The following is a 26850-nucleotide window of genomic DNA, read 5'->3' as shown; positions in this document are numbered from 1 at the left end:
GCGCATGCGCCAAAATCTCGGCTAATTCCAGTGACTGTCGTGCGCAAGTGCATTGGCATGAACATACGAACTGCATGAGCGAGCGTGGATGGACCGCTGAAAAAAGTTTTGTGTTGACAAAGACAAAGCAGGATCTGTTTTCCATCCTAAATAAAAATACAAATGAGGTCCCTTGGAATGACAAGAAGGTTTAAACTAACTTATATCATCAGTGCTTCACAATGTTAAGAGAATATACAACATTTGCAAACATCGAAAAACAAAACTACCAAGTTTTTACGAAATACCTTACTAGGATGTTGTTAAATGACAGTTTAAAGCATCCTGTAAATTTATGGCACCTTGTCTGAAGTCATTTTCAAGAAAATTTGTATTTTTGTATTAATTTCCGGCCGACCACCGTTGGAAAAACCTAACTATTTTTCAACTTCTGCTCCAAATTTACCACTTTTTTTTCAGTTCAAATTTTGTTTGCTAGTGGTTACATGGTCATGAACGGGTGCAGGCCAGCTAGACTGGTTCCCTTACCTTACAATTTCCCTTACCTTACAATTTCCCTTACCTTACAATTTCCCTAACCTTACAATTTTCCGGCATCTATAAATTGATCCATTTCATCTTTAGTGGAGTCAGGGAACCAGACTACTTTAACGTTTCTGTTTTTGTTCTTTTTTCCCCAGCATTTTTTAACAAAAACTTCAAATATGTCAGTGTAACAATATTTGATCCATTATACTAACTCCTCAATTAGTTCATTTCTGAAAATTACAGCAAAAGCCAATGATGTACATTCCCTTTAAACTACATACTGGTACACAGTTAATTGAAACATACCGGTATGGTTATTGGAACTTTATCCACATCTGACATGTCTGAAGTCATTACCATTTTGGTTGTGTGGACAGTTCAGAGGGTTTTTTTGGGGGGGGAGGGTGGCTAATTGACTAATTGGCGTGGCTCAAGAGCATAGTTTAAGCAAATATGTAAATTCCATTCAACTATTTAAAAATCGTCTTTTGAAAAACAAAGATACAAAGATAAACTGACTAGGGGAATTATAACAATTTTTGAAAAGTTGGACAAAGAAACTGACTGGAGTGTGGCTTGAACCCACGACCTCCGAATAATTATGCCGGTGCTCTACCAACTGAGCTACCCAGCCCTATGTTGGCGATGCCCCAATTTGTCAACATCTTTGTTCAAGGGGCGCTAGTCAGAAGCCATAAACCGGTCGTAGCCAGGGATCACATCAAGTCATGAAACAGACCCAGGAATGGTTATCTGGATATCGCAGGTTTAAACCCTGCTCAAGTCAATTTCTTTGTTCAACTTTTTCAAAAGTATAGTATAAAAGAAAAAGTGTTTTTCCTAATAATTGTAATTTCCATCGTACGACAAGTAAGCAAATGTCCCAACAATGACTGACACCCCTAGTGCAAGAATGTGGTCCAAAGCGACATTTACTGAGTTCAGCTGAGTTGAGTTGAGCATAAGTAGCTTGTGAAGAGATCACGTGCACAAATGTGTGCATGTGTGACATTACGTCTCTCGCTGAGCCACGTGTGTTAAGTAATATGGTGTACGTAAAATATATGTGTCATCACTTTTCGTAAAATTGATGACTAGGGAGTAGGCCAATAGAAAAAAATTCCTCTTTTCAGATCACTTGCTGTGTCAAGTTAGTGCAGGCAGGCCAGGATTTGTAACTTATATACAAAGACAAAACCAGAAAAAACAAACCCAGCAAAGTGAGATCAAGCTTTGTGAATGATCACACAGAAACCTGTTTTCTAAAGATGTTTTCGTGACCTTTTTATGATGTAGAGATTTGACTTTATGTTCAGTGCTGTAAACTGCTCCTACTTCTTCCAGCATTGGCTATTATCTTTACAGTGGCAGGAACCATACATCCTGCATGTACTGGTACGGTGCATGCTTTCACCTAGGCAAAGGAAAGCTTGCAAGTCTCGTCAGAAAACTGACTTTCAAGTAAACAAACCTTTCATTTGAAGTAAACAAACCAATCTTTTTTTGTGGTGGAAGAGCTGCTGAGAAGCATGTTCGTTGAAACAATTTGTCCACTTAAAAAATACTTCACAAAGGAATTTTTTCAGAAGCACAAGATCCGCGATTGCATGGTAAGAAATTGCAACGTATTTTGCAAATATTCGATATATTGAACATAATCGATATTGAAGATATACCGGTATGTATCAATAAATCAAAAATTCCGATACCATACAACCCTGGGAGTCAACTTATTCAGAACAATTAATTTATCCACGACTGTTTTGTGTAATGATACGTGCTCTTTGGTGTGTTCAAAGCCCATACTGTCGTACGGCGCGGCGCGGATCGGAGCACGTATTATTACACGAAACAGTCGTTGATAAAGCGCGACTTGTTTTTCTTCGCGATCGAGCAACGACGGTGACGTCCCGTCAGACGCCCTCATTCGACAAGTCGATTCAAGAACTGAGCCTCCCTGCAAACACATTGAGCTGTAAGTTTTCAGACTATTTTGCTGTTTTTTTTTTAAATTTTTCGCTGTTTGGGAACAATATAAGGGGTCTCATGGAATGTCAAGAATGTATAGATCAATCCAGGATAACTGTCTCTCTCATTTGTATTCTCTTTACCGTTTTTTTGGGGTCTTTTTGTCCTCGTGTGGGTTTGTGACTATGCTACTGTGACGGTGTCACCAAAGTATGGCAAATCGGTGGAGTGTTTGTGTGGAGGGGTACCCATAATTCAACGCTCCACTCAGTAGAGCTAGTTTACGAGTACTCTGACATCGTGCCCTTGTAGCTGCGCCGTCTTTGCGTAGATTGCAGTGATGGTTGCGCAGACAAAACGGGTATCGGTCTCTGTTTGCACGGTTCCAGTTCGTGGTCAAGGCCGGGATGCAGCTGTACGTAGAGTGTTTCCAATATTCAGCTGGCGGCATGGCACAGTATCGGACTGATTGGTTTGATGAGTTGGTTTATCGGTGAGGTTAAGATGAGAAGCCCTGTTTTGCACCTGGGGAGCATTTTGGTTCACTGGAAAGCACAGCTCAAACCTGCACTGAATAAAAATGGAATGAAAAAAAAATCAGATTTTCAAATGTTGTTAACCATGGAGGAATAGCTCTCTTTGAATCACTTGCTCAACTGAAAACAAGAAAAGTAGTTTAGAATTTTTCTTCTGGGGTTCCGTTTTACAAAGGCTAAATTGTGAGTACCATTGTCCATTTGAGGGGGATAAAAATACAGACCTGTCAGGGGCGGATCCAGGAATTTTTGCAGAGGGGGGGGGGGGGTCAGGCCCTTCAGATTTTTTTTATCAACAAATCAGTGCTGAAATGTACACAGGTTTTTTTTCTCGGGACATTCTGGGGGCTGGTACCATTCTTCCAATTTCACAATAGGGGCGCTGTTCAAAACCGACGATCAGGCACACTATATCACACAATAGTGTATATACCCCTTTAACCCCCCCCCCCCCTTATAGTCAGGATAATGATTCACACCAGACTCGTTTGAAGGCTCTTACAATGGTAGTATCGAAAACGAAGACCCCTAAAACGAAGACCAAAGACCCACTCGAAAATAAAGAACCACTCGAAAACGAAGACCTGTTTTCGAGTGGGTATTCGTTTTCGAATACACAAAAAACATGAAAAAACAAGTCAGGTGTGTTTACAAACACAAATGCCCCGCAATGGTGACAGTTCCCATGACATAACACCACTCTTTTAACATCACCTTACATGTACCTTGGTCACATGGAACATTCATTGACAGCATTAGTGTCTTCTGTAGGTTTTATATGAATTAATCCCTAATCCCTATAATTTCAGAATAAATACATGATTTCTATTGTTTTAGCCACTGTGAACTTGACCCTTGACCTTTTGGCCCCAAATTCAATAGGCTTCTTAGGATTACCAAGAACAATCCACAAACCAAATTTGAAGTTCACATGTAAAGTATTTCTCAAGTTATTGCGCTGACAAGATTTCTATTGTTTTAGCCACTGTGAACTTGACCCTTGACCTTTTGGCCCCAAATGCAATAGGCTTCTTAGGATTGCCAAGAACAATCCACAAACCAAATGTGAAGTTCACATGTAAAGTATTTCTCAAGTTATCGCGCTGACAAGATTTTTTTGTTTTAGCCACTGTGAACTTGACCTTAGGCCTTTTGGGCCCAAATGCAAAAGGCTTCTTAGGATTGCCAAAAACAATCCACAAACCAAATTTGAAGTTCACATGTAAAGCATTTCTCAAGTTATCGCGCTGACAAGATTTCTTTTGTTTTAGCCACTGTGAACTTGACCTTTGGCCTTTTGGCCCCAAATGCAAAAGGCTACTTAGGATTACCAAGAACAATCCACAAACCAAATTTGAAGTTCACATGTAAAGCATTTCTCAAGTTATCGCGCTGACAAGATTTCTTTTGTTTTAGCCACTGTGAACTTGACCTTTGGCCTTTTGGCCCCAAATGCAAAAGGCTACTTAGGATTACCAAGAACAATCCACAAACCAAATTTGAAGTTCATATGTTAATTATTTCTCAAGTTATCGCGCTGACAAGATTTCTATTGTTTTAGCCACTGTGAACTTGACCTTTGGCCTTTTGGCCCCAAATGCAAAAGGCTTCTTAGGATTACCAAGAACAATCCACAAACCAAATTTGAAGTTCATATGTTAAGTATTTCTCAAGTTATCGCGCTGACAAGATTTGTCCGGACACACACACCCACCCACCCCGACTTGTTTCACATACGTAGTGTGGACTTTCCTTTCTTTTCGTGTAGTTAAGGAACACCAGTGGAAAAACTCATTTTTCTCAAACTGTGAAAACTCTTACAACCCAATTTTTTTTCAATGATTCCCTTTAGTGTTTCTCTTCATTCTGCTACAGATAAACCTAACCCAAAAATGCCTCTAAACCTGTTTTCCAGAAATGGGGAAACAAAGTGTGGACGTGGGCAAGTCCACACTTCGTCGCTGCTACCTACATTATGTGGACGTCTTTTGTTCGGAAGTCCACACTGCGTATGTAAGACAAGCTCACCCACCCACCCACCCACACACACACCCACACACCCACCCACCCACGGAAGGACGAGGCGGAAACAGTATGCCCCTTCGGCTTTGCCGCGGGGCATAAAAAGCATTTACGGTTGCTAATCATGGTAAGATATACGACTGTGCTTTTCTTCGGTTGCCAAATTTCCAGGGGGGGGGGGGGGGGCGACTGGCCACAATGTTATTTACTGGCCTCAATGTTATTTTAGCACCAGAAGTTGGTAGAATTTCGGATATAAAACTATCCCAAGAGCGTTTTCATATTCCATTTTCAAAACAAAAGACCATATAGGAATGTATCCAAAATATCAATGGAAAGATAGTGTTCTCACCACAGGGGAACGAGTGGGGGGGGGGGGGCTGGATTTTAAAGTGTGGGGGGGGGGGGAGAGTGGTGATTTCTGTAGCATCGGTTGGGGGGGGGGGGTGGGGAGGAGAGAGAGATGGGAGGGGGGAGGAGAGGGGGAATGTACTATTTTCAATAGGGGAGGGGAGGTGTGCAGGCTGGTTTTAAGCCACTGATAAAACATCAGCTGGTTTTAAACACATTTTCTGTGAACTGTTTCGGTGACTTGGTCCAACATGTAAAAAACCTATGACCCATCTCCCTCACTGAAATAGGGCTGGGAGTTTACGGATAATTGGATAATCGGGTATCCGATAAACGCATGGGCTGGATTGTGTTTGAATATCTGTCAAAGAGGACAGGGATGATGGTGGGTTTGAACCATTCAATTCTGAGCAAACCAGAAAGTCACACACTATACACTCTTCCTCACATACTCATCTTAAGGTAAAATGCAATACAACAGAATGTGACTGACACAAAATGATCACACCAGAAACAATTGTGAGATACTAACATCATGTATTTTAATATGAAACCGGAATGCAATCCATATGTCTACTCCGTCAGGCTATTTATAACTGGGCAAGTCCAAGATTTTACACGCGTTATGTCCCAGGAAAGTTTAACCTTCTAAAAAGCAATTAGATCAATGTGTTGTTTTTTTTTGTATTCTACTGTTGGACATCTGAAAGGAGAATACCGTACCCACCTTTATCGTCGTGATAAAGATGGTAGGTTACATATGGGACCTTTTCTTGGACTTGCCCTACTTGCAACAAATGAAAATTTTCTAGTTATGTTGAAGAGAGTGAGTCTATTAATGTATGATTACACTATAAATGAAAAAAAATATTAAAAACTTTGTGAAATAGACAGTGAATTGACATCACACTCTTTTAACATCTAATTATGTCATAATAATCTTTGAAATATTTATGAAAACAATTCCAATGCACCTTGTGAGGTGCCCTTTGTTGTTGATTAAAAAAAATCCTTTGTCTTCATTTTTCATGTAATAGTTTTAATTTTCAAGGAATACAAACCTCAAAACAATTGCTAAGGTTCCCCCCTTCAATCATGTCAATGATGTGTCAAATCAGTTATTCCATCTTTTGCAGTTTTTAAAACTGATCTTCCCACCAACCTCTGCACCAAAGTTTAAACAAAATATAAAAAATATATAACATAAACATTCTTTTCAAAACAAATATTTACCAAAAAAGTCATTAATTGGTGGATGGAATAATCCCAAAACTACTCTTGGTAATACTTAATTTTTTTAACCGTATTATAAGTCACACATGCAACTGGGAATTTAGAAGGAAAAAAAACGAGGACATTCCAAACCACACAAGACCTTGTGCAGTGTATTTCAATTTGTTATGGCATTCGTGAGAAGTACTAAAAAACGAGGAAATCAGGGATTCGAGGAAAAGTCGCATGCCTGTTAAGTACAATAAAGCCACTTGGCTAATGAGTCTCCAAAAATATAATTTTATTTACAAAATGTACATGGATTTTCCATCTTAGGTTGAATTAATCACAGCAAACATCATTGTTTTAACGTGATACATCAATACAACTGTTGTCAGGCCAACAAGTCTCAACTTGGAAATGGACCAAACCACCCATACAGCCTCAGAAATCAACAAATACCATATATCTACTGGGTTTTCAAATTAGTGATGTTTTTGTGCACACACGTAAAGATCTGAAGTCTACAGTAATTCTGTTTGCCACTTTATAAAGAGTTTCCAGATGTGGAATCTACACTTATTCACAAACATGGAGATTGTGGTAAACCAGGGATCTTATTTGCATAAACTGCTGTTGTTTTAAGAAATAGTTTAAGTCAGAGAATAGACTTGGAACTGTAGATTTGTGCAAGATTCGCCCCGTCCATTCTTAGCATGAATCTACAGTTCCTTGTCCATTCTCATTGACCCAATCAGCAAATCATACACACTCTAAAAAGTCTCGGGTCAGATTCGACCCAAATCCAGATCAGATTTGACCTGACAATTTTCCGGGTCAAAATAACACTTCTCTTGGGTCACCTTTCTGGCCATTTGACAAGAAAATTGTTATTTGACCCAGAAGAGTGTTAGTTCCAGTCTGTCTCGGATGCAAGGTTATATCTGACCCGGATGCAAGGTTATATCTGACCCGGGACTTTAAGAGTGTCAGTTTGACTTTGATGACAAACTACAGTGTCATATGTAGAGGGTGACCAGCTAATTATCTTACACGCAGTGTGACCCTATACTGACCATCTGAATCCACAATGTGTTATGATGTTTATGTTTAAATTGCAAGCAGACATCCTGGAATAACACATTTTTAATTATCTGTTTTTGGAATTTGCACAGGTCCCTGATTTATATATAGTATTTTTTTTCAATGGTGAACAGCTAATTGTCTTACATGCAGTGTGACCCTACTGACGATCTAAATTGAGAATGTATTACCATGTTTTGCCTGTGAGAATAGTCCAGCTTAGGATTGAAACATTAGACCCTCTAATTTCGTTGATTTTCTTGTAAAATTTCCTTTTACTGAGAATGTTATCATTTTGATATTGTTATGTCTAGTACATGTAATTCTAGAGTGAGCTTGGCAAGGGAGAATTACAATGCAACCCTGAGTGATGGGAAGAGGGACTGTAACTCATCCCATCTGTCCAATGCCCAGAAGAATCAACTCAGTCAGTCTGGGCATGTTACCTACAGCCGAGGTAAAGTGTGGAATGTCTGACCGTGTCAAATTGCAATAGCTCAGGTCCAGCTTATTTAAGTGCATCATTTTGGATAATTCCTTGGCCCACACTGCAGCACATTTACCCAATGACCTGTTCCAACGAAGATCCAAGCCAGTCAGTTTGGGCATGTTACCTATAGCCGAGGCAATGTGTGGAATGTCTGACCGTGTCAAATTGCAATTGCTCAGGTCCAGCTTATTTAAATGCATCATTTTGGGTAATTCCTCGGCCCACACTGCAGCACATCCACCCAATGATGTGTAACCATCAAGATTCAAGTCAGTCAGTCTGGGCATGTCACCTACAGCCAAGGCAATGTGTAGAATGTCTGACTGTGTCAAATCGCACCAGCTCAGGTTCAGCTTATTTAAGTGCATCATTTTGGATAATTCCTTGGCCCACACTGCAGCACATCCACCCAATGACTTGTTGCCTTCTAGGATCAACTCAGCCAGGCTTGACATGTTACCTACAGCTGAGGCAATGTGTGGAATGTCTGACTGTGTCAAATTGCACCAGCTCAGGTCCAGCTTATGCAAGTGCATCATTTTTGGCAATTCCTTGGCCCACACTGCAGCACATTCACCCAATGAATTGTTGCTATTAAGATTTAAGTCAGTCAGTTTGGGCATGTCATGTACAGCCGAGGCAATGTGTTCAATGTCTGTGCTCTCCAGTTGGCTCAAGCTTACTTCAAGTTTCTCAAGGCTTGTCAAGTGTTTGATATGAGGGGCCCACTCTACAGCTCTACCTCTCAATGTATAGCAACCATTTATGTCAAGACTGGTCAAGAGATTGTTGCATTTCAGTGATGACAGGATTTTCTCAAGCTCACCCTTCACTAAAGGACAACTCCAGAGCATCAGATGACTGAGGTTTTCCATGTAACCCATGGCAAAGGCTAAACCACTGACTGAAGACACATCAGAAACCTTCATGGTTTCAATGCATGCCAGCTGTGACACCTGGAATTCTGACCTACAGATGATTTCAAGAACGTATATGAAAATGCGGAAATCAGTATTGTTATTCACCTCGATATCTGATGGGATGAGTGAGTAGCTGGTGAGACACCGTGGACCTTTTTGGATTGGCTTTCAAAAAAACATTGTCTACTGATCGCTTGTGTAACAGCTTTTTGGTACATGTATCCGGGCTGATCATGCTCCTTGAACTTACGTTCAAGCAAGGTTACAATGTCTGTCATACACTTTTTATTGTCACCACAACAAAAACGTAAAAGGAACTCATTTGAAACAATGCACTCAACTGACCGGCAAAGTTGCCTTAATTGTTTTTGAAATTTTCCCATTGGTACAACTTTGTACACTGTACTCTGTACAAATCCCTGGCTTGACAAATGTACACTTTGCAAGTATTTCCCAGCACAGTATTCCTGAATAGTCTTGTGCGTGAATTGTATGTTGTTGTGGCATTTGAGGTCTTTGATAACTCTCTCCTGGGTTAGGATGCCCGCTTTCAGTGCCAGGTCCAGCGCATTTGGTTCAAACTCATCTTTTTGAAATGAGAAATTCTGGTCGGCACTTATGAATCCACTCAGTGCAGTTTTGCCTATAGCAATCACTGTTTTTGATGCATCTTCGGAGCTATATCCTTTTCTTGTAAACATGTTATCAACTGCCTCAGTGAAGAGGCGTGAAGTTGTTTTGGGGAGTTGTTTTTTCTCCCTCCACAACAAACATATGAGAAGAAGTAACATTGGGTTACTTGCAAAATCATGCATCGTGTTCGACTGTGCAATGTGTTGAATTAGTGCATTGACAACATCAGGATCTTTGTAATAGAATTTCCGAATGTATTCATTGACATCCTCATCAGTAAACCCCAGAACCTCTATGTGTGTGCAAGGATTTTGGACAAGTGATTTTGACATCAGTGTCTCAAGATGAGAGGGGCGAGTTGCAACACAGATGAAGCAATCCCTGTATGCTGTTCTATTGAGTGCTTTGAGGATAGAACCGAATGAGGCTGCATCAAGTGTTTTGGTCTTCATTTCATCAAAACCATCCAAAAGAATCAAGACCTTATCTGAGTTGCCCTGAATGAATTTATCAAGTTCAACTTTGGCTACTCCAGATGTTTCGCCTAGAAGTTGATCAAAAGTGGAATCAACAAGATCTGATTCTTGGAACAAGGCACACATCTTTAAAAGAAAGACAAGCGTGAATCTTTTCAGGATTTCACATGCCTCATCAGCCCAGTCATATGCAATCTTGTCAAAAATGGTTGACTTCCCGACACCACCAATGCCAAATAAAATAGCACGATTGAACTCAGTCTCGGGCCAATCTTTAAATATCTTGTCATACTCTGTAGAATATACAATTTCGTCAGAATATTCTTCTTCTACAGAACCTTTCTTTGTTCTAACCCGCAATTTAGTGTAAATGCCAACAATGGGTCTTTGATCATCAGGAACCCCAGGGTTCAACTGAACATAACTGCGCGTTGTCTTGTACCATTTCCTCAAAATGTCCCTGGTCTTGTAACCGACTTCTTGGTTGAGATCCGCCACTCTTGGTTCTTGGTCTGGTTTCCGAGTCTGTGGAAGTACTCCTGTTGAGGTCAAACAAGCAACATGCACTAGTAAGCAGCAGGTCACGGGTTTGTGATTTTTCTCATAATCACTTGGGACAACACTGAGTATACAGCGTTTATAAAATACCACGTCAGTGGAGGGCAAAACCCAATATTGAATGTACATGTATTATTTCAGTTTAACATTGTTTCTGAAACGATTGAATATTCTTCCTCTACAGAGGCAAATATGTAAAAGAAGTGGAGACTTGGGATTTACATGTACAGTTCGTCAGGAGGCAGTGTACAAAATAAAATTACCCAAAAAATAAACCCAAAGATATTTGTGGCTTTTGTATGGTACTTTTGTTAGACACAAGTTTGTCTCAAGTTGGTTTAAATAACATTCAAATTTTTTTCACCAATAAAAAATAAATGAAGACAAAAACTAGTAACTGCAGTGTGTAGGCTTTAAAACAGTTGATTCATTATTCCATTCATTCATTTATAAGTGCAAAATTAATACATGTTCGTGACTTGTGTAAAACTATCTTCACTTTTTTCATTTTCTTTCAAATGTGACACACAATAGGGGGCGCCATTTGGCATGGGTACATAAAGAACAAATTACAAGACTTTACCCACTATAAATAGAGCCCTACTCAGTGTGCTCACCATAGCCCTATATTGGTGACTTTCTCTCTCGCATTACCAGCAATCCGCTCTTTGTGTCCCTGATTGTGTAGTATATCACTGCCCCCCCCCCAAATACATTACACCTGATCTAATATATCAATTAGTGTAACAAACAAGATCACATTTACCTGCTCCATCCGACGGCGAGATGTAGAAGTTGACTACATTTGAACCAACAATGGTAGGATTGTTGCTACCGCTGACTGTGCTGATTTTTCCGATGGCTCCAGTTCGTTGTGGGGAATCTAAAATCAGAAGAATTAAAATATCTCTTGAAAGGATACTGACAAAATGATTCATGTACTTCATCTCTAGATGTAATCCGTGCTTTGAAAACTGTGACTTTTAATGAAGATATATAAGGCCAAACAAAAACAATGGTGTGTTTACAGTAACCCGACCGACCTGGGATTTTTGCAGCCAAACTGCCGACCTCAAACGTTTTATTGCCATTTTGCTAGTTGACAATTTTAAATTAGGACTGTGCATCAGAACCTAATTTGAATTAGGGCTGTGCATCGGAACCGCGTACCCAAGTAATGGACCGTTGATGTCAGGAACCGGTTCCAGATTATGGGATCGGGTACCAGTAACCAACTTTACAAATGGCTTAGTAACTTGTCAAACAATGAAAAGGAAGAAAAGGTTTTTATGTCATTTGTGGACAATTTTAAAATGAAAACCAGGCTATACATAGAAAAACAAAACAGATTCCCATTGATGACGCTTGCGAAAATGCAATTTATACAGCAAAGCTTAAGAACTCACTGTTCATGTACACACTGGTATTTTTCTGTATTGACGCACTGATGTGGATTGCAGTGACTTATGAACAATGTGTACAGCAATTTTGAGTTTGGATTTCTTTAACAGATACCCGGGTTCCTGTATTTTTTGCAATCGGGTATGCCCGCTTCCTGTATACTACCCATAAATGCACACTCATATTTTGAATGAGAACTATTTGCAATATTTGCCACAATAATTTTCCACACTTGAAACTGACCATGATATCACACAAACATACCTGTGATAAAATGTGCAATCATGACGACGTAAAATCTTGAATAACACTAGGCCTTAAAAGTACATCTGTTTTTAATTTCACGTACAAGCTGATATGTTTCATTTCTTAGGTAGCTAGTACACGCAGAACTCATGTGAACCAACATGATGAATGAGTAGCGTGCAACACCAGCCAATGGAAAGGCCGGCGTACGCTTTACAAGCATCACTTTTCCACAGTATGTTTTTGTCCTTGATATATTCTTCTTGTTTTTAGAAGAACACAGCTTGTGTATGAGTTAGTGCTAGCGCTAGCCAGCCCTAGCTTGGGCTTGACGTATGTCACAATGTCATATCAACAGCTAGCTAGCTAGCTAGCTACTATAGCAGCGCAGGCAGGCGGTCCGTGATGGCCAGGTTCACTGCATGATCTCTGTATGGATAAATAGTTCGCCATTCCGGTCTCATGAGACGACAAAGCAGAACACATGTAGCAGCGGTCAAATATATTTTTTTCTGAGCAGAACTGTTCAAATTATACGATCCCTCATAGATACATGAAGATGTGATTCAAGTTTTCCTGTTGACTGATCTGACTGACTGTATACGACGGAGCTTTGATACCAGTATGATCCGCATTTTTGCGAAAAAACTTGATGGGCACGGGAAAGGATAATAATTAATATGTTTAAAATATTTATAATTTTTTTGTTTTAATTAATAGAAGTTAGCTGATTCTTAGCTGCATTCTTTGAATTTGAAAGCCCCATCTTCCACTTTTAAATCACATTATTTCAAACTTCCCTGCACTGACTGAAAATCCTGGCAAGACCGCTGTTTGTTTTACCTCCACGGTTACACAGAACCTAAATGGGGTCTATGATCATATCCTTGCCTGAATGTCAAGTTTTTGTATATTGAATGTAAACCTACAAAATATAACACTGGATGGCAAGTTTCATGTATTTTTTTAATGTGAGGAATTAATTGTATCGGATTGAAAATAAATCCTTGCATAATTATTTCCTTCTTTTGGGTATAAATAAAATTAGATACAGTTTGTTATGAATAAAATCAACAATATCCTTATTCGTAAAAACTGTAGGCCTATTATTGGGTCCACCACCCATACGGAACCCCTGGCCAATTTGTTTTCAATGCACATATTTAGTTTGCATTAATGTGAGGAATTCATTGACTTGCTTGCCAACCCACTGACTTGCTTGTCAGTTTTGACGTCGTCTCACTCTTCACTAATGTCCCACAGGCGAGGCCTGCAAACTACCTGAGGAAAGACTTGAACATTATACTACTCTTGGTGAACGCACAGACCTGTCCCCCGAACAAATTCATGATCCGTTACTAACATGTATTTCTTCCAGTTGTTTTGAGTGACAAGGCAAGTTCTACGAGCAAAGGGCTGGGACCTCCATGTGGAGTCAGGTTGGCGTAGCGGTACTTTCCTCGCCTTCCACCGCTGTGACCCGGGTTCGAATCCCACCTGAGCCAATATGTGGATTGGGTTTTCAGCCCCTGCCTGATTCCGTGGGTTTTCCCCAGAATATTCTTCTGGGGTTTTCCTCCCACCCAAAACTGCAACTTCTTCTCATTGTCTTCTCTCTACAGGTTTCTTCAGGCTTGCGAGCTACAGTGCCTAGGGCGCTTTTGAGGAGTCCTAGGTTTCATTTAATGATTAATAATAATAATAACCAGCAACACACCAGCATCAGCTTCGCCATGGAACAAGAACAAGACGGCATCATACCATTCCTGGACGTCAAGATCTCCAGGAATCCGGATGGCACCCTGGGACACAGCATCTACAGGAAACCAACCCACACCGACCGCTATCTCCACCAACGGTCGTTTCATCACCCTAGCATCAAGTCATCGGTCATCCGGACCCTAGTACAGAGAGCCTTCGACGTCTGTGACCAAGACAACCTCAAGCACGAACTTATGCACATCCAGGTATCACTACAATGGAACGGTTACAAACCCAACCGCATCAAGATCAGCAAACCTGACCAACGGGTTTCGCAAGACATCGGGTATCACCTCAAGGACATCTGGCCCCCACTCCTCCAGACTGATGGGTCTCCTATACCCTAGGTCCTGCAGCCCTACTGTTCAACCAATCAGTGGGCACACCAAGCTTGCTCAAGGCTCCCAGCTACTTGGCATCCACACAGGATGCAACTTCACATTTCATCGATTTTGCTTTTGCTACTTAAGCGTTTACTTTCTTAGAGTTTAGGCACTCTCCTGAAGACGGTCAGAGCATACTGACCGGAACGTCGAGTTTATACCTCTGGTTCTTTTCAAAACCATTCTCTTAGTTGAGAAATTATTCGCAAATGGTGTATCCGCAAACCTTTCATTCATTAGTATCTCCACCATGCAAAGCCTCAAATCTTACTTAGGAATTCATTGAATTGTATCCGACCTGAACACATTATTTTTTTTCAAAGTAGACAGGTGTGGAATAAAATAAAAAATCAGTGCAAACTTCCAATTCTAAATTTTAAGGTGTTTTATTATTGAGCTGTTTTGCTGTGTATCTTGAAGAATGAATGCATGTACATGTAGATGAACTTCAACTCTGGGTCAGCCTGCAGTTTTCTTTGGAGTGCATGTATGATCACCCAGGCCAAGTAGGCACTAGCTGGACTTGGAATCAGGAAGTTTTTTGTCTGACAATACATTTTCAATTTTCCAGAGACTCACAACATTTACACCAGACTCTGACAGGCTGACATTATTCAAAACAGATTAACCCTGCGCAAACAGTTGTATTTGGCGCAAAATCATATTGTTATTAATCTAATGGGGTAGGGAGGGGTAAAATGTCCCTGCCTACCCTCAAAAAATGATCAAATGAAAAAATCCTGGCGACGCCCATGATGTTAAGTGAGTTTCAAACATTGCAAAAGAGCATGCAAATGCAACAACTGAAATGAAAAAAAACCCCAAAAAACACAAAATAACATTACTTCCCTACCTACCAGTACCTATCTGGTGGTTTTTTTTGGCCGTTACCGTAAACAACACCATTTATTTTGTTTGGCCTAACATGTATAATTATGAAAAATCTGACTGTCCCCAAAACAAGTTGAAACCTGACGACTTACAAAAAAATCCTGGAGTGAAGTGGATGGGTGGGTAAGGTAGGTGAGGTAGGATGGGGGGGGGGAGGGGGGTTGAGTTGGGAGGGACGAGGGAGACCTCATGCCCCTCCCTCCTTCATAGATCCCATGCAAATGGTCTAGCTACTAAATGTACTCACCTGTTGCAGTTGAGGGGGTGGGTACCTGTGCCTCCTGTTGCATCGTGGTAGGGACATCAGTCTGGCAGGCTGCTTCAGATTGTGCATCCATGGTACTTTGGGTCACCCAGCCACACTCAGACCTTACCCACCTGCAGTGCGTTGATCTTTTCATTGTAGAAGTTTGTACTTTTCGGAACGAAGCCACAAATGGAAGTCCTGTTTGTCAATGATAAATAAAAAGTTGTAACACACTGGTCTTCATATTCCAGCTTCAATCTCATTCTTCAGCATGAAAATGTGTACTTAAAAAGTTTCAGTGTTTTAGAAAGCGAGTAGTAGTTGTCTCAATGTACCATTTATTTGTTAATAAATATGTGTTTGTCACTTTAATGCTTGGAACTGTCCTCCACAAGTTTGTATGTCATTCAGCTTGTACATGAATAAAGCCATACATAATAGGGAAATTTTGTTGTGGTCTCGAAGAGTTTCAAGGGTAAAACCAGGGACTTTGGCACCCGAGACCAAGACCGACACCAGCGCTTTCAAGACTGGACCAGCCCAGCCGGGACCGAGACTTTAGGGCGAGACTGAAACAAGACCAAGACCAAAAAAAAAGGTGGTCTCGTGTCACTTATAGCAACTGCACCAGACTAATGCACAGTTCACTGTCATTCAGTGAGATCAGTAAAATGTGACTGCAAAACTTCTTAACCCTAACAATCCCATACTAAACTAGTAAACTGATTACATGCTTTACTTTGGGTTAGGCATACCTACATAATCAGAGTCCAACAGTTTGGGTGCAGAGTTTGCCATATAGTGTTGGAATTTGCAAGAGTGAGGTAGGTTCCTAGTAAATCACTCAAGGGAATAAGGGCTAATAGGATACCCCTGACATTTAATACAATCCATGAAACAAAAAAAGAAACCAAAAAACAAGAAGAAATGAACCTTTGTACGGCAAAACTTACCGGTACAGTCGAGTTCGTAGCAGGTTGATTCAGAGACGTCCAAGCATTACAGCCCTGTACATGCAGCTGCCGCACCCAACAATCCCATGACCACTTGACGGAACTATATTATGCAAATTAATCCCTCAATAAACCTCCATATATGGCATTGACTCAAACTTTACAAAAGTTGCAAGGTCATGATTCACAACAAGTGCTTTGAAATTCTGTCACATGCAAGCAGTTTGCATCCAATATGAAACAAAACATTGCACTATCCATATTTGTCCTAATAAGTCTGGAGAATATCTTAATAAAAAATAAAGGCTATTTTTTTATCCTGGAAACCCCGCGCATCGATACAAATACATAAACCACATTTGTCCCAGCAGGCCTCCAGAAATTGTGTACATCTGGGTTTTCCCAAAATGTTTTATTGTCAACAGCTCCCGGTAGCCTGGAGTCAAGAATGGAAAGTTTTGTGTGGTCTGCTGTCATGCAAAGATCTACAAAGTTGACGGGTCAATGGGTGACCTTTCTTTTCAAATGACGTGATTTCATGATTTCATAAGTGCTATTTTTAGCTCAGCATCTATTCAATGCAACTTAATTCACTTTTGAGCCTTTAGTCAACACCTAGGCGTATATTGACCTCAACAGCTTGGTATACAGCAAATGTCTAGCGACATATTTGTAACACCCGCATTATGAGGAACTACACTCAACCAAAAAAGAAAGACCCCATAATATTTTGTTGTCTAACTCAAAAACTACTGAGCACATTTTGCTCAAATTACAACTAATCAGTATAGAAATTCCTTAGCAATCAAGCCATACTCTTTATTTGGTCCAAAACAGTGATAATGGGTACACAATTATGCAATTTATGACAAATGCTACCGCACAAACGTTGTATTTTTGTATAGGTGCAAGGTGAGTGTGAACCACAACTTGCACGTATACAAAGGTACAACTGTTTTTGGTGTCATTTGTCATAAATTGCATCATGTATTATCACTGTTTTGAGTATGGCTGGATAAGGAATTTCTTTACTGATTAGTTGTTATTTGAGTGAGAGGTCAGTAGTTTTTGAGTTCGACCAAAAAGTATTGGAAGGGGTGGACTTTCTTTTTTGGTTGAGTGTATGATACAATTTAATTTGAAAGTGCTTGAATAAGTATTTCAAGTAGTCCTACATCCTAAAGCTGGCACTAATGTATTGCCCGATTCTATAAAAGCATCAGGCCTTTTCAATAGCCAATCCAACAGTCCAACTAAATTGTTACAAATATATTGAAAAAAAAACTTAGCTAAAGTTCATCTTCAACCTGTCACTTCCTGCACAAAACCCTGATGCTTTCACCAAGAAATCCAGCTGCAAATTAAAGACGGACAACAGTTTTAAAACGCAGATTTCAATTTCTGAAGTTGGAGAATCCAGCGGTTGAATAGCAGGAGGTCGTGGGTTCGAGTCCCATAAGCTTGCTTGCCAAGGGTTTTTGGATAGAATTCTTTATGTCACTAGCAGTTTTTTCTTTCTTTAATGGGTAATTTCTTTACGCCGTCTCGATTCTTCATAAGAATAACTACGCAAATTGTAAACAAACAAGAAATTAAGGGAAGCCAATGGTGTAGGATCATCATTGCTTAACCCTAAAAGGGCCTGGTTATTTTGACCATTTCTCAGCCAGGGGGGCGGATTCCCCCCCCCCCTAAGATCTCGGCCATCGAGTGACAAAATTTTTGAAACTCGGTACATGTATGGAGCAACTGTTCATGGTTTTGGAATTATCGCTAATTAATTATTCACATGTATGAATAGTAATTCTGGTCTGTGTACACGGCGTATATGGGAAAATTCAGTTTTCACGGCACACAGCGCCGGAAAATTTTTTGCTGCGCGACAACCCCTGGTCCGATTTTTATATTTTTGGTGTCAAAAGATGCTTAAGGCTCGACGCTAAAAAGTCATAACAGCTTGGGTCGCGAAAAAATTTTTTAAAGGCTATCACGGAAAAAGTCGAGGGGGGGGGGGGCCTTTTAGGGTTAAAGCGATTTGGCATTCTGGAGTCTGGACAACGGGCCTCCAAGATGGAGGACAACGGGCCTTTCATGAATTGTGTCTTTTGGTTTCCTGCTCAGTGCCAGGTTTCACGAAATCGGGAAGGCTCCTTACGAATAATATACAAATATTGACTGCCTGGAGTTGTGTAGTAAAACTAGCCTCCTGAGGTGATCCATGAAGCATTCTATTTTTCCCGAGGCTCCATGGATCACCAAGGGAGGACAGTTTTACTTCACCACGAGATAAAGCAGTCATTTTTTGTTTTATAACACCTCTCCCACAGATTATGCTTGATTTTACATGTAGGTGATAACTGATTCATTTAATCTGAATATAATAAAAATTAACTTTTATTTGAATACAAAATTAGTTGAAAATTAACTTGCACTTTTTGTAACTACCCCTTCGCAAAATGTTTGAACCCCATCTGTAGTGCATGCTTGGAAACAATATGCGCAACGGGCAATGCGCAATGGGCAATGCGCAACGGGCAATGCGCAACGGGCAATGCGCAACGGGCAATGCGCAACGGGCAATGCGCAACGGGCAATGCGCAACGGGCAATGCGCAACGGGCAATGCGCAACGGGCAATGCGCAACGGGCAATGCGCAACGGGCAATGCGCAAAGGGCAATGCGCAACGGGCAATGCGCAACGGGCAATGCGCAACGGGCAACACAAACACCCCTATGGGCAATTCCACGGTTACTCACTTAACATTTTCGTAACGTGAGTAACAGATTTTGTGTGTCTTGTTTATCATACATAACACACTTCTCTGGACGTCATCTTTGGTGCTTAGGTAGGTCTAGGTCTACTCTATCTACCATGGGGATAACAGTTATTAAACCTTTTCAGTAAGGTAATTACAGTCCAAGGAAACTCAAAAGTACATCAAAAATGTAACGTCAGTAACCCTGAAATTGCTCCTAAGATATTAGGGTTCAATGACTGCAAACAGGTAGTTGTTCACTATAGCAAGCCTAAAATGTCATCTGGGTGATTTTTGTCTACCAGCAAAGATTAAAGATTGAAGTTTAATATTGTAGTAATACTAGTTACATGTACACTGTTACTTGCAAGTGAAGATTTCATAGCGAATTCAGAATGTACTTTGCAGCCAATAGGGTCCATTGATTTACTGAATTACTCGATGTCAAAGTGATCAATATCGTTGATATCATTTATTTAAAATCATTTCGAGTTAATCGACAATGATCGAAAAAATATGTGTCTCTGCCACGTATGTTCGTCCCTTCCACTTAGTTTGTGCGCATGCGCCAAAATCTCGGCTAATTCTAGTGACTGTCGTGCGCAAGTGCATTGGCATGAACATATGAACTGCATGAGCGAGCGTGGATGGACCGCTGAAAAAAAGCTTTGTGTTGACAAAGACAAAGCAGGATCTGTTTTCCATCCTATATAAAAATACAAATGAGGTCGCTTGGAATCAGTGGTTTACAATGTTAAAGAAAATATACAACATTTGCAAACATCGAAAAACAAAACTACCAATTTTTTTACGAAATACCTTACTAGGATGTTGGTAAATGACAGTTTAAAGCATCCTGTAAATTTATGGCACCTTGTTTGAAGTCATTTTCAAGAAAATTTGTATTTTTGTATTAATTTCCAACGGTGGTCAGCCGACCACCGTTGGAAAAACCTAACTATTTTTCAACTACTGCTCCAAATTTACCACTTTTTTCAGTTCAAATTTTGTTTGCTATTGGTTACATGATCGTGAACGGGTGCAGGCCAGCTAGACTGGTTCCCTTACCTTACAATTTCCCTTACCTTACAATTTTCCGGCATCTATAAATTGATCCATTTCATCTTTAGTGGAGTCAGGGAACCAGACTACTTTAACGTTTCTGTTTTTGTTCTTTTTTCCCCAGCATTTTTGAACAAAAAACTTCAAATATGTCAGTGTAACAATATTTGATCCATTATACTAACTCCTCAATTAGTTCATTTCTGAAAATTACAGCAAAAGCCAATGATGTACATTCCCTTTAAACTACGTACTGGTACACAGTTAATTGAAACATACCGGTATGGTTATTGGAACTTTATCCACATCTGACATGTCTGAAGTCATTATCATTTTGGTTGTGTGGACAGTTCAGGGTTTTTTTTCAGGGGGTGGGGGAGGGCGGCTAATTGACTAATTGGCATGGCTCAAGAGCATAGTTTAAGCAAATATGTAAATTCCATTCAACTATTAAAAATCGTTTTTTGAAAAACAAAGATACAAAGATAAACTGACTTGGGGAATTATAACAATTTTTGAAAAGTTGGACAAAGAAACTGACTGGAGTGTGGCTTGAACCCACGACCTCCGAATAATTATTCCGGTGCTCTACCACCTGAGCTATCCAGCCCTATGTTGGCAATTGCCCATTTTGTCAAGATCTTTGTTCAAGGGACGCTAGTCAGAAGCCATAAACCGGTCGTAGCCAGGGATCACATCAAGTCATGAAACAGACCCAGGAATGGTTATCTGGATATCGCAGGTTTAAACCCTGCTCAAGTCAATTTCTTTGTTCAACTTTTTCAAAAATATAGTATAAAAGAAAGAAAAAGTGTTTTTCCTAATAATTGTAATTTCCATCGTACGAAAAGTAAGCAAATGTCCCAACAATGACTGACACCCCTAGTGTAAGAATGTGGTCCAAAGCGACATTTACTGAGTTCAGCTGAGTTGAGTTGAGCATAAGTAGCTTGTGAAGAGATCATGTGCAGTGCATCGCAAAATGTGTGCATGGGTGACATTACCTCTCACGCTGAGCCACGTGTGTTGATTAATTGGGTGTACGTAAACGATATGTGTCATCACTTTTCGTAATATTGATGACCAGGGAGTAGGCCAATAGAAAAAAATCCTCTTTTCAGATCACTTGCTGTTTCAAATGAGTGCAGGCAGGCTGGATTTGTAACTTATATACAAAGACAAAACCAGAAAAGAAAAACCCAGCAAAGTGAGATCAAGCTTTGTGAATGATCAAACAGAAGCCGTTTTCTAAAGATGTTTTCGTGACCTTTTTATGATGTAGAGATTTGACTGTATGTTCAGTGCTGTAAACTGCTCCTATTTCTTCCAGCATTGGCTATTATCTTTACAGTGGCAGGAACCATACATCCTGCATGTACTGGTACGGTGCATGCTTTCACCTAGGCAAAGGAAAGCTTGCAAGTCTCGTCAGAAAACTGAGTTTCAAGTAAACAAACCTTTCTTTTGAAGTAAACAAACAAATCTTTTTGTGGTGAAAGCTCTCAGCAGCATGTTCTTTGAAACAATTTGTCCACTTGAAAAATACTTCAAAAAGGAATTTTTCAGAAGCACCTGATCCGTGATTGCATGGTAAGAAATTGCAACGTATTTTGCAAATATTCGATATATTGAACATAATCGATATTGAAGATATACCGGTATGTATCAATAAATCAAAAATTCCGATACCATACAACCTATTACAACTTACTCAGAACATACAACATATTCAGAACAATTAAATCAATTTCACCCATACATGTACATTGTACTTCAAATTCATTACTTCAAATAATGCCTTGAATTTCTCAAGTATTGTACTCACCATGTAGCAATGAATTGCAAGTGTTAGTTTCGAAGGGTGACCTTTGTTTGACCTCCAACAGGACCTCCAGGTATGTCACAAGCTGGAATGATAAAAACAACAAATCCACAGGACAATTAGATGCAAGATTCTGGTAGAAATGAACAAAAGATATGGGAATGTTTCCATTGTGTATTATCCTACAGCTTATCAAACAAGAGAGATAATGTTGGTCCTCACTTTTCACACTTTTGTCGATTTGGAAACAAGAGATTAGACCACAAAATGACTTAACGAATCCTCATACATGTGTTATGCCCCAACTTGGTCGTCGGACCCAGCTCATGTTGGGACTGTCCCAACTTGAGCCAAACTAGATCACTCAAGTTGCAGCAATGGGAAGGCCTAACTTGGGTTGGGCACTGCTACTCATACATGGATGTTAGAGGGCGAGCATTTACCAACGAGCGTACGTGATGAGCACATCCACGGCCATGTGCTGCAAAGTGTCATCAGACAAACCAAGTCATTTTCTACAAGGCTACCCTGGAAGTTGCTACAAAAAGACAACATGTTTGATCTGCCTCTCCCGAGTCCAGTCCCGGCCTGCGATATTTTTATTACACAACTATCTGGGGTACATGTGCGCTTTTCTATGGGGCATTTTATTAAAACAAGGCTGCAGTGGAGGCTACTATTTTTCAACTTGGTACGGATTTCGGACTTTATTTCCCTTAAAAAAAAATCCTCCGGAACCTCGGATCAGAAAAGAAAAAGAAAATTGCTGCTATACAAGTAGTATCCGACTGAAAAATAATGTTTCTAAGATAAAACTTTGACTTGTTGACAAAAAAAGAGCAAAAGCTGAAGGGACAGAGCAAGGATTCGAACTCGGGACCACTGATCATTAGCCAGTCTGCATAACCACTAGGCAACGGCGGTGCTCGACGAAATCTTGAAATTCATAAAATACTTTTACAAATGTGGAGAGAGTATATACGCGTGCGCGTGCGTAGGTAAAAGGTTACAGGATTGTAGAGCGCCGTTACGCAGCGCTTTACAATCCTATAACCTTGATTCAAGTCGCCTGAAAAATGGGTACCCTGTACTATTGTGTATATAAAATATTCGCATCCCGAAAAACCTCATCCCAACAGCCTACTTTACTTTTATCATCATTTTGCTGGACAAAATCATGGGAAAAATGTTGCTGCCCAAGTTGGGCCTGCCCAACTGGATCACCCAAGTTGGGACAGTCCCAACATATGTTGGGACCGACAAGAAGTTTCACGACTACAGCCAGCATAGTGTGGCACAGGACTGGATGTGGCAATCCATACATTTTCGTTTTCATGAACTAACGCTGATGTGCTCTTTAATACCCAAAACTGTCCCAAGAGGGTTTTCAGGCACATTTTCAAAAACAAAACTTAGTGACGCATGACCAGAGGAATGCATACAAGATATCAATGGAAAGCTTAGTGCTCCTAGTTCATGATAATTCATAAATACCTGAGACAGTTTACCCATTCTTATTGGTCAAGAGCCCATAATGTGGGTGGGTTTAAGCCACTGATAAAACACTGACCGTTTTAAACTCAATTCCTGTGTTCTGCACCACATCGTGCAGTCCGTGCCAAGCACGCCAATTTCCATAGGAGATTCTTAGCACTGCCGGGCACATGTGGGCACCGTGCATAAATACCAAATTTCATTGTAACAAAACCCAATGAAAATTAGCACTCTATCTCCTTTGTTCAATTCCTCAAGCCATTTAAAAATATTAGGTTTTAAAATTTGTTTGACCATTTTTTACTTTTTGTAATATATGCGTATCTTTTTCGGAATATCAGTTTATAAAACAGTTTTGCAATGTAATAGGTTGTGTCAATAATCTGGTGGTTTCAGTATACTCACAAAGGCAATTGAAGATTCTCCATACTTTTTTTTTAGTTAATAAGTTATTAAGGTTTTTATGTTTGTGGATATGGAAGGCTTTTATGTTTGTGAATGTGGTAGGTTGGCGGTTCGAATCCCATTCGGACCAAAAGCTGGAAAACTCTCTCTGACGATCCAACAGTAAAATGGGTACCTGATTCGTTCAGGGAAGGTAAGACGGTGAGAGGAGAGGACTGGGCCCCGCCACTCATATGCTGCGCCCAAGACACAGTGGACCTCTAACATCCCACTGCCTCTACGGCCAGTGATAGGTATGGGATCTTTACATTTATGTTTGTGGATAGATCTGTAATTCAGTGTCATGCCGCAAAATGTGGATTTTTAATTAATAAACCACATTTGAACTGAGTAAAATGACTCTTTGTGGTGAATCACGCCTATTCCTTGGTTAGCAGAGCAAAGCACTTTACAAAAAGGGTCAACCTTTGGGCCTAAAAACTTACTCTGGGTTGCTTGAGCAGTGTTCCCAGGAGTCCAATCCTTTGTGTTGAGGAACTTATCTTAGCTTCTTCATGTGCAGCATGATTGATGTCCTCTACTAGAGATATCTCATGTATGTCAAGTACACACAGACCCTGAATGCAAATGCAACACTGCATTACTCACCGTGGGTTGCTTGAGCAGTGTTCCCAGGAGTCCAATCCTTTGTGTTGAGGAACTTATCTTAGCTTCTTCATGTGCAGCATGATTGATGTCCTCTACTAGAGATATCTCGTGTATGTCTAGTACACACAGACCCTGAATGCAAGATTCGAAAAAACAGAATTTTCTAAGCATGATAATAATACTCTCAAATCTTGAAACACACATATAAATATCCAAAAGTCAAAATATTTTCTTCAAATTTGTTCCTTTTGGGGGGGGGGGTTGGAGGGGTGCATTTTAATCTCTTAAAAATTTTTTTTGGTATTGCTACAATAATTTTAAGGTATTTTTTTCATTTAAAGCAACAAAAGTGCCCAAAATCTAAATAAGGGTGCTTAAACAACTAACCTGATGAAGTTTTAGCTCAGTGAATGCTGTATATTCCGAGAAAACAATATTCTACGATCTCGATTTCAATCCAAAAGTTGCTGAGTCATGTTTTGAATTGCGCCCGAAATCAGCATTCGGGACACGTTCTCATTCAGCCAATTGCATCTACATGATGTCACGCACTGAACCGACGAATTATAGCAACCGCGTGTACGTGTGTGTCATGTCAATGCCTGCGCGAACTACCAACAGAAATTTCCAAAAATATGCGTCTTTAGATGCATTTTTGGAAATGACCTTCTTTCAGTGTTTTCTTCAAAAGACAGCATGCCAATACGAATAATTTCACAGGGAGTTTAGTGCCATTAATATCTTTAAACAAAGTATGCTTTTCAAAAATAGTTTCGTCAGTTACTTTTTGGATAGCTGCAAAATAAATGATATACTCTACCTTTAACTAGAATTCTTCACAAACTAACTGACAGTGATTCATTTAGTTAGATGTGCAAAGAATAGGCCCTATGGAACCAGCAATAAAACAAACAGTATTATTTCACCTAACTAAGCATACAAGCTGGCGCATACCTTTTCCTGTCTGACCCTATTGACAGCATCTCCAACTTTCTTGGTCTCCTCACTGACCACAATGCACCTCATGTCTGGATCCACCACGCTGGGGCCGTAAGGATCCGTGATGGGCACGATGGAGTCTGACTGTAAGATGCGTGGTTTGATATCGTGGATGAAGTCACGGACAGACGCGATGCGCGCATCCATCTGCTGGATCTACTCCGGTAGTGTTTTCCCTGCAATCAGATGAGGGGGATATAGTCAGGTGTTGGTAATATGAAATACTGAACACTTATACATGTATGACCTACTCTCAGCCAATGAAGAGAAAGAAAGTAGGTTGTTTTATACTTGATTTGATGCGTTCTTACGTTGCAGCATGGATATGTCTGTCACACCAACTGTAATCTTCTCTTCTGCTCTCATCGCCGACTCACTCAGCAGGATTTTATGTCCAGCGTGGATGCGATCGAACGTTCCTTCGAGAACCATGCTTCCGTAGCTCTTAACCGGCGAAGATTCTACTTCAATCCCATCAGCATCGACTGGTGGAGAACTGTCCACATTTGTCCAGACAGACTCTGGTATTATTTCCACTACAGGATTTGTTGGCACTACAAACCACGACTTGTGTAACGCTTGGAGATTGTTTGGAGCGGAGCAGTCAGTAGTACCAGACCAGCTTCTCCTTTGAGAATTCTAGTGGTAGGCAAGGTGCCAGACCGGTTACTTATATTGTTTACGAGTACTCCGACATCTTGCCCTTGTAGCTGCGCCAACTTGGCGTAGATTGCAGTGATGGTTGCGCAGACATCTTGCGTAACGGGAATCAGTCTCTGTTTGTACGCTTCCAGTTCGTGGTCAAGACCAGGATGCAGCTGTATGTAGAGTGTTTTCAATATGCAGCTGGCGGCATGCATGGCACAGTATCAGACTCATGGATTCGTTTGATGAGTTGGTTTATCAGTGAGGTTACATGTAAGATGAGAAGCCCTGTTTTGCAGCTGGGGAGCATTTTGGTTCACTGGAAAGCACAGCTGAAGCCTGTACTGAATAACAATGGAA

At 40.3% G+C, this 26850-nt stretch overlaps 1 non-coding gene and 1 pseudogene across 1 annotated transcript; both read right to left on the bottom strand.

The window, feature by feature from the left end:
* Nucleotides 1-2682: 2682 nt before the first annotated feature.
* Nucleotides 2683-26800, bottom strand: LOC119719545 (annotated as a pseudogene).
* On the bottom strand, nt 21015-21087 carry Trnai-aau. Its single transcript has one exon. It is a non-coding gene; the product is annotated as a tRNA-Ile (tRNA).
* Nucleotides 26801-26850: the final 50 nt, after the last annotated feature.

Source organism: Patiria miniata, unplaced genomic scaffold (assembly GCF_015706575.1).
Source record: "Patiria miniata isolate m_02_andy unplaced genomic scaffold, ASM1570657v1 HiC_scaffold_8, whole genome shotgun sequence".
In the NCBI taxonomy this organism is placed as follows: Eukaryota; Metazoa; Echinodermata; class Asteroidea; order Valvatida; family Asterinidae; genus Patiria; species Patiria miniata.
Note: the sequence above shows the minus strand (reverse complement) of the source record. Positions and strands in the feature narration are given on the sequence as shown.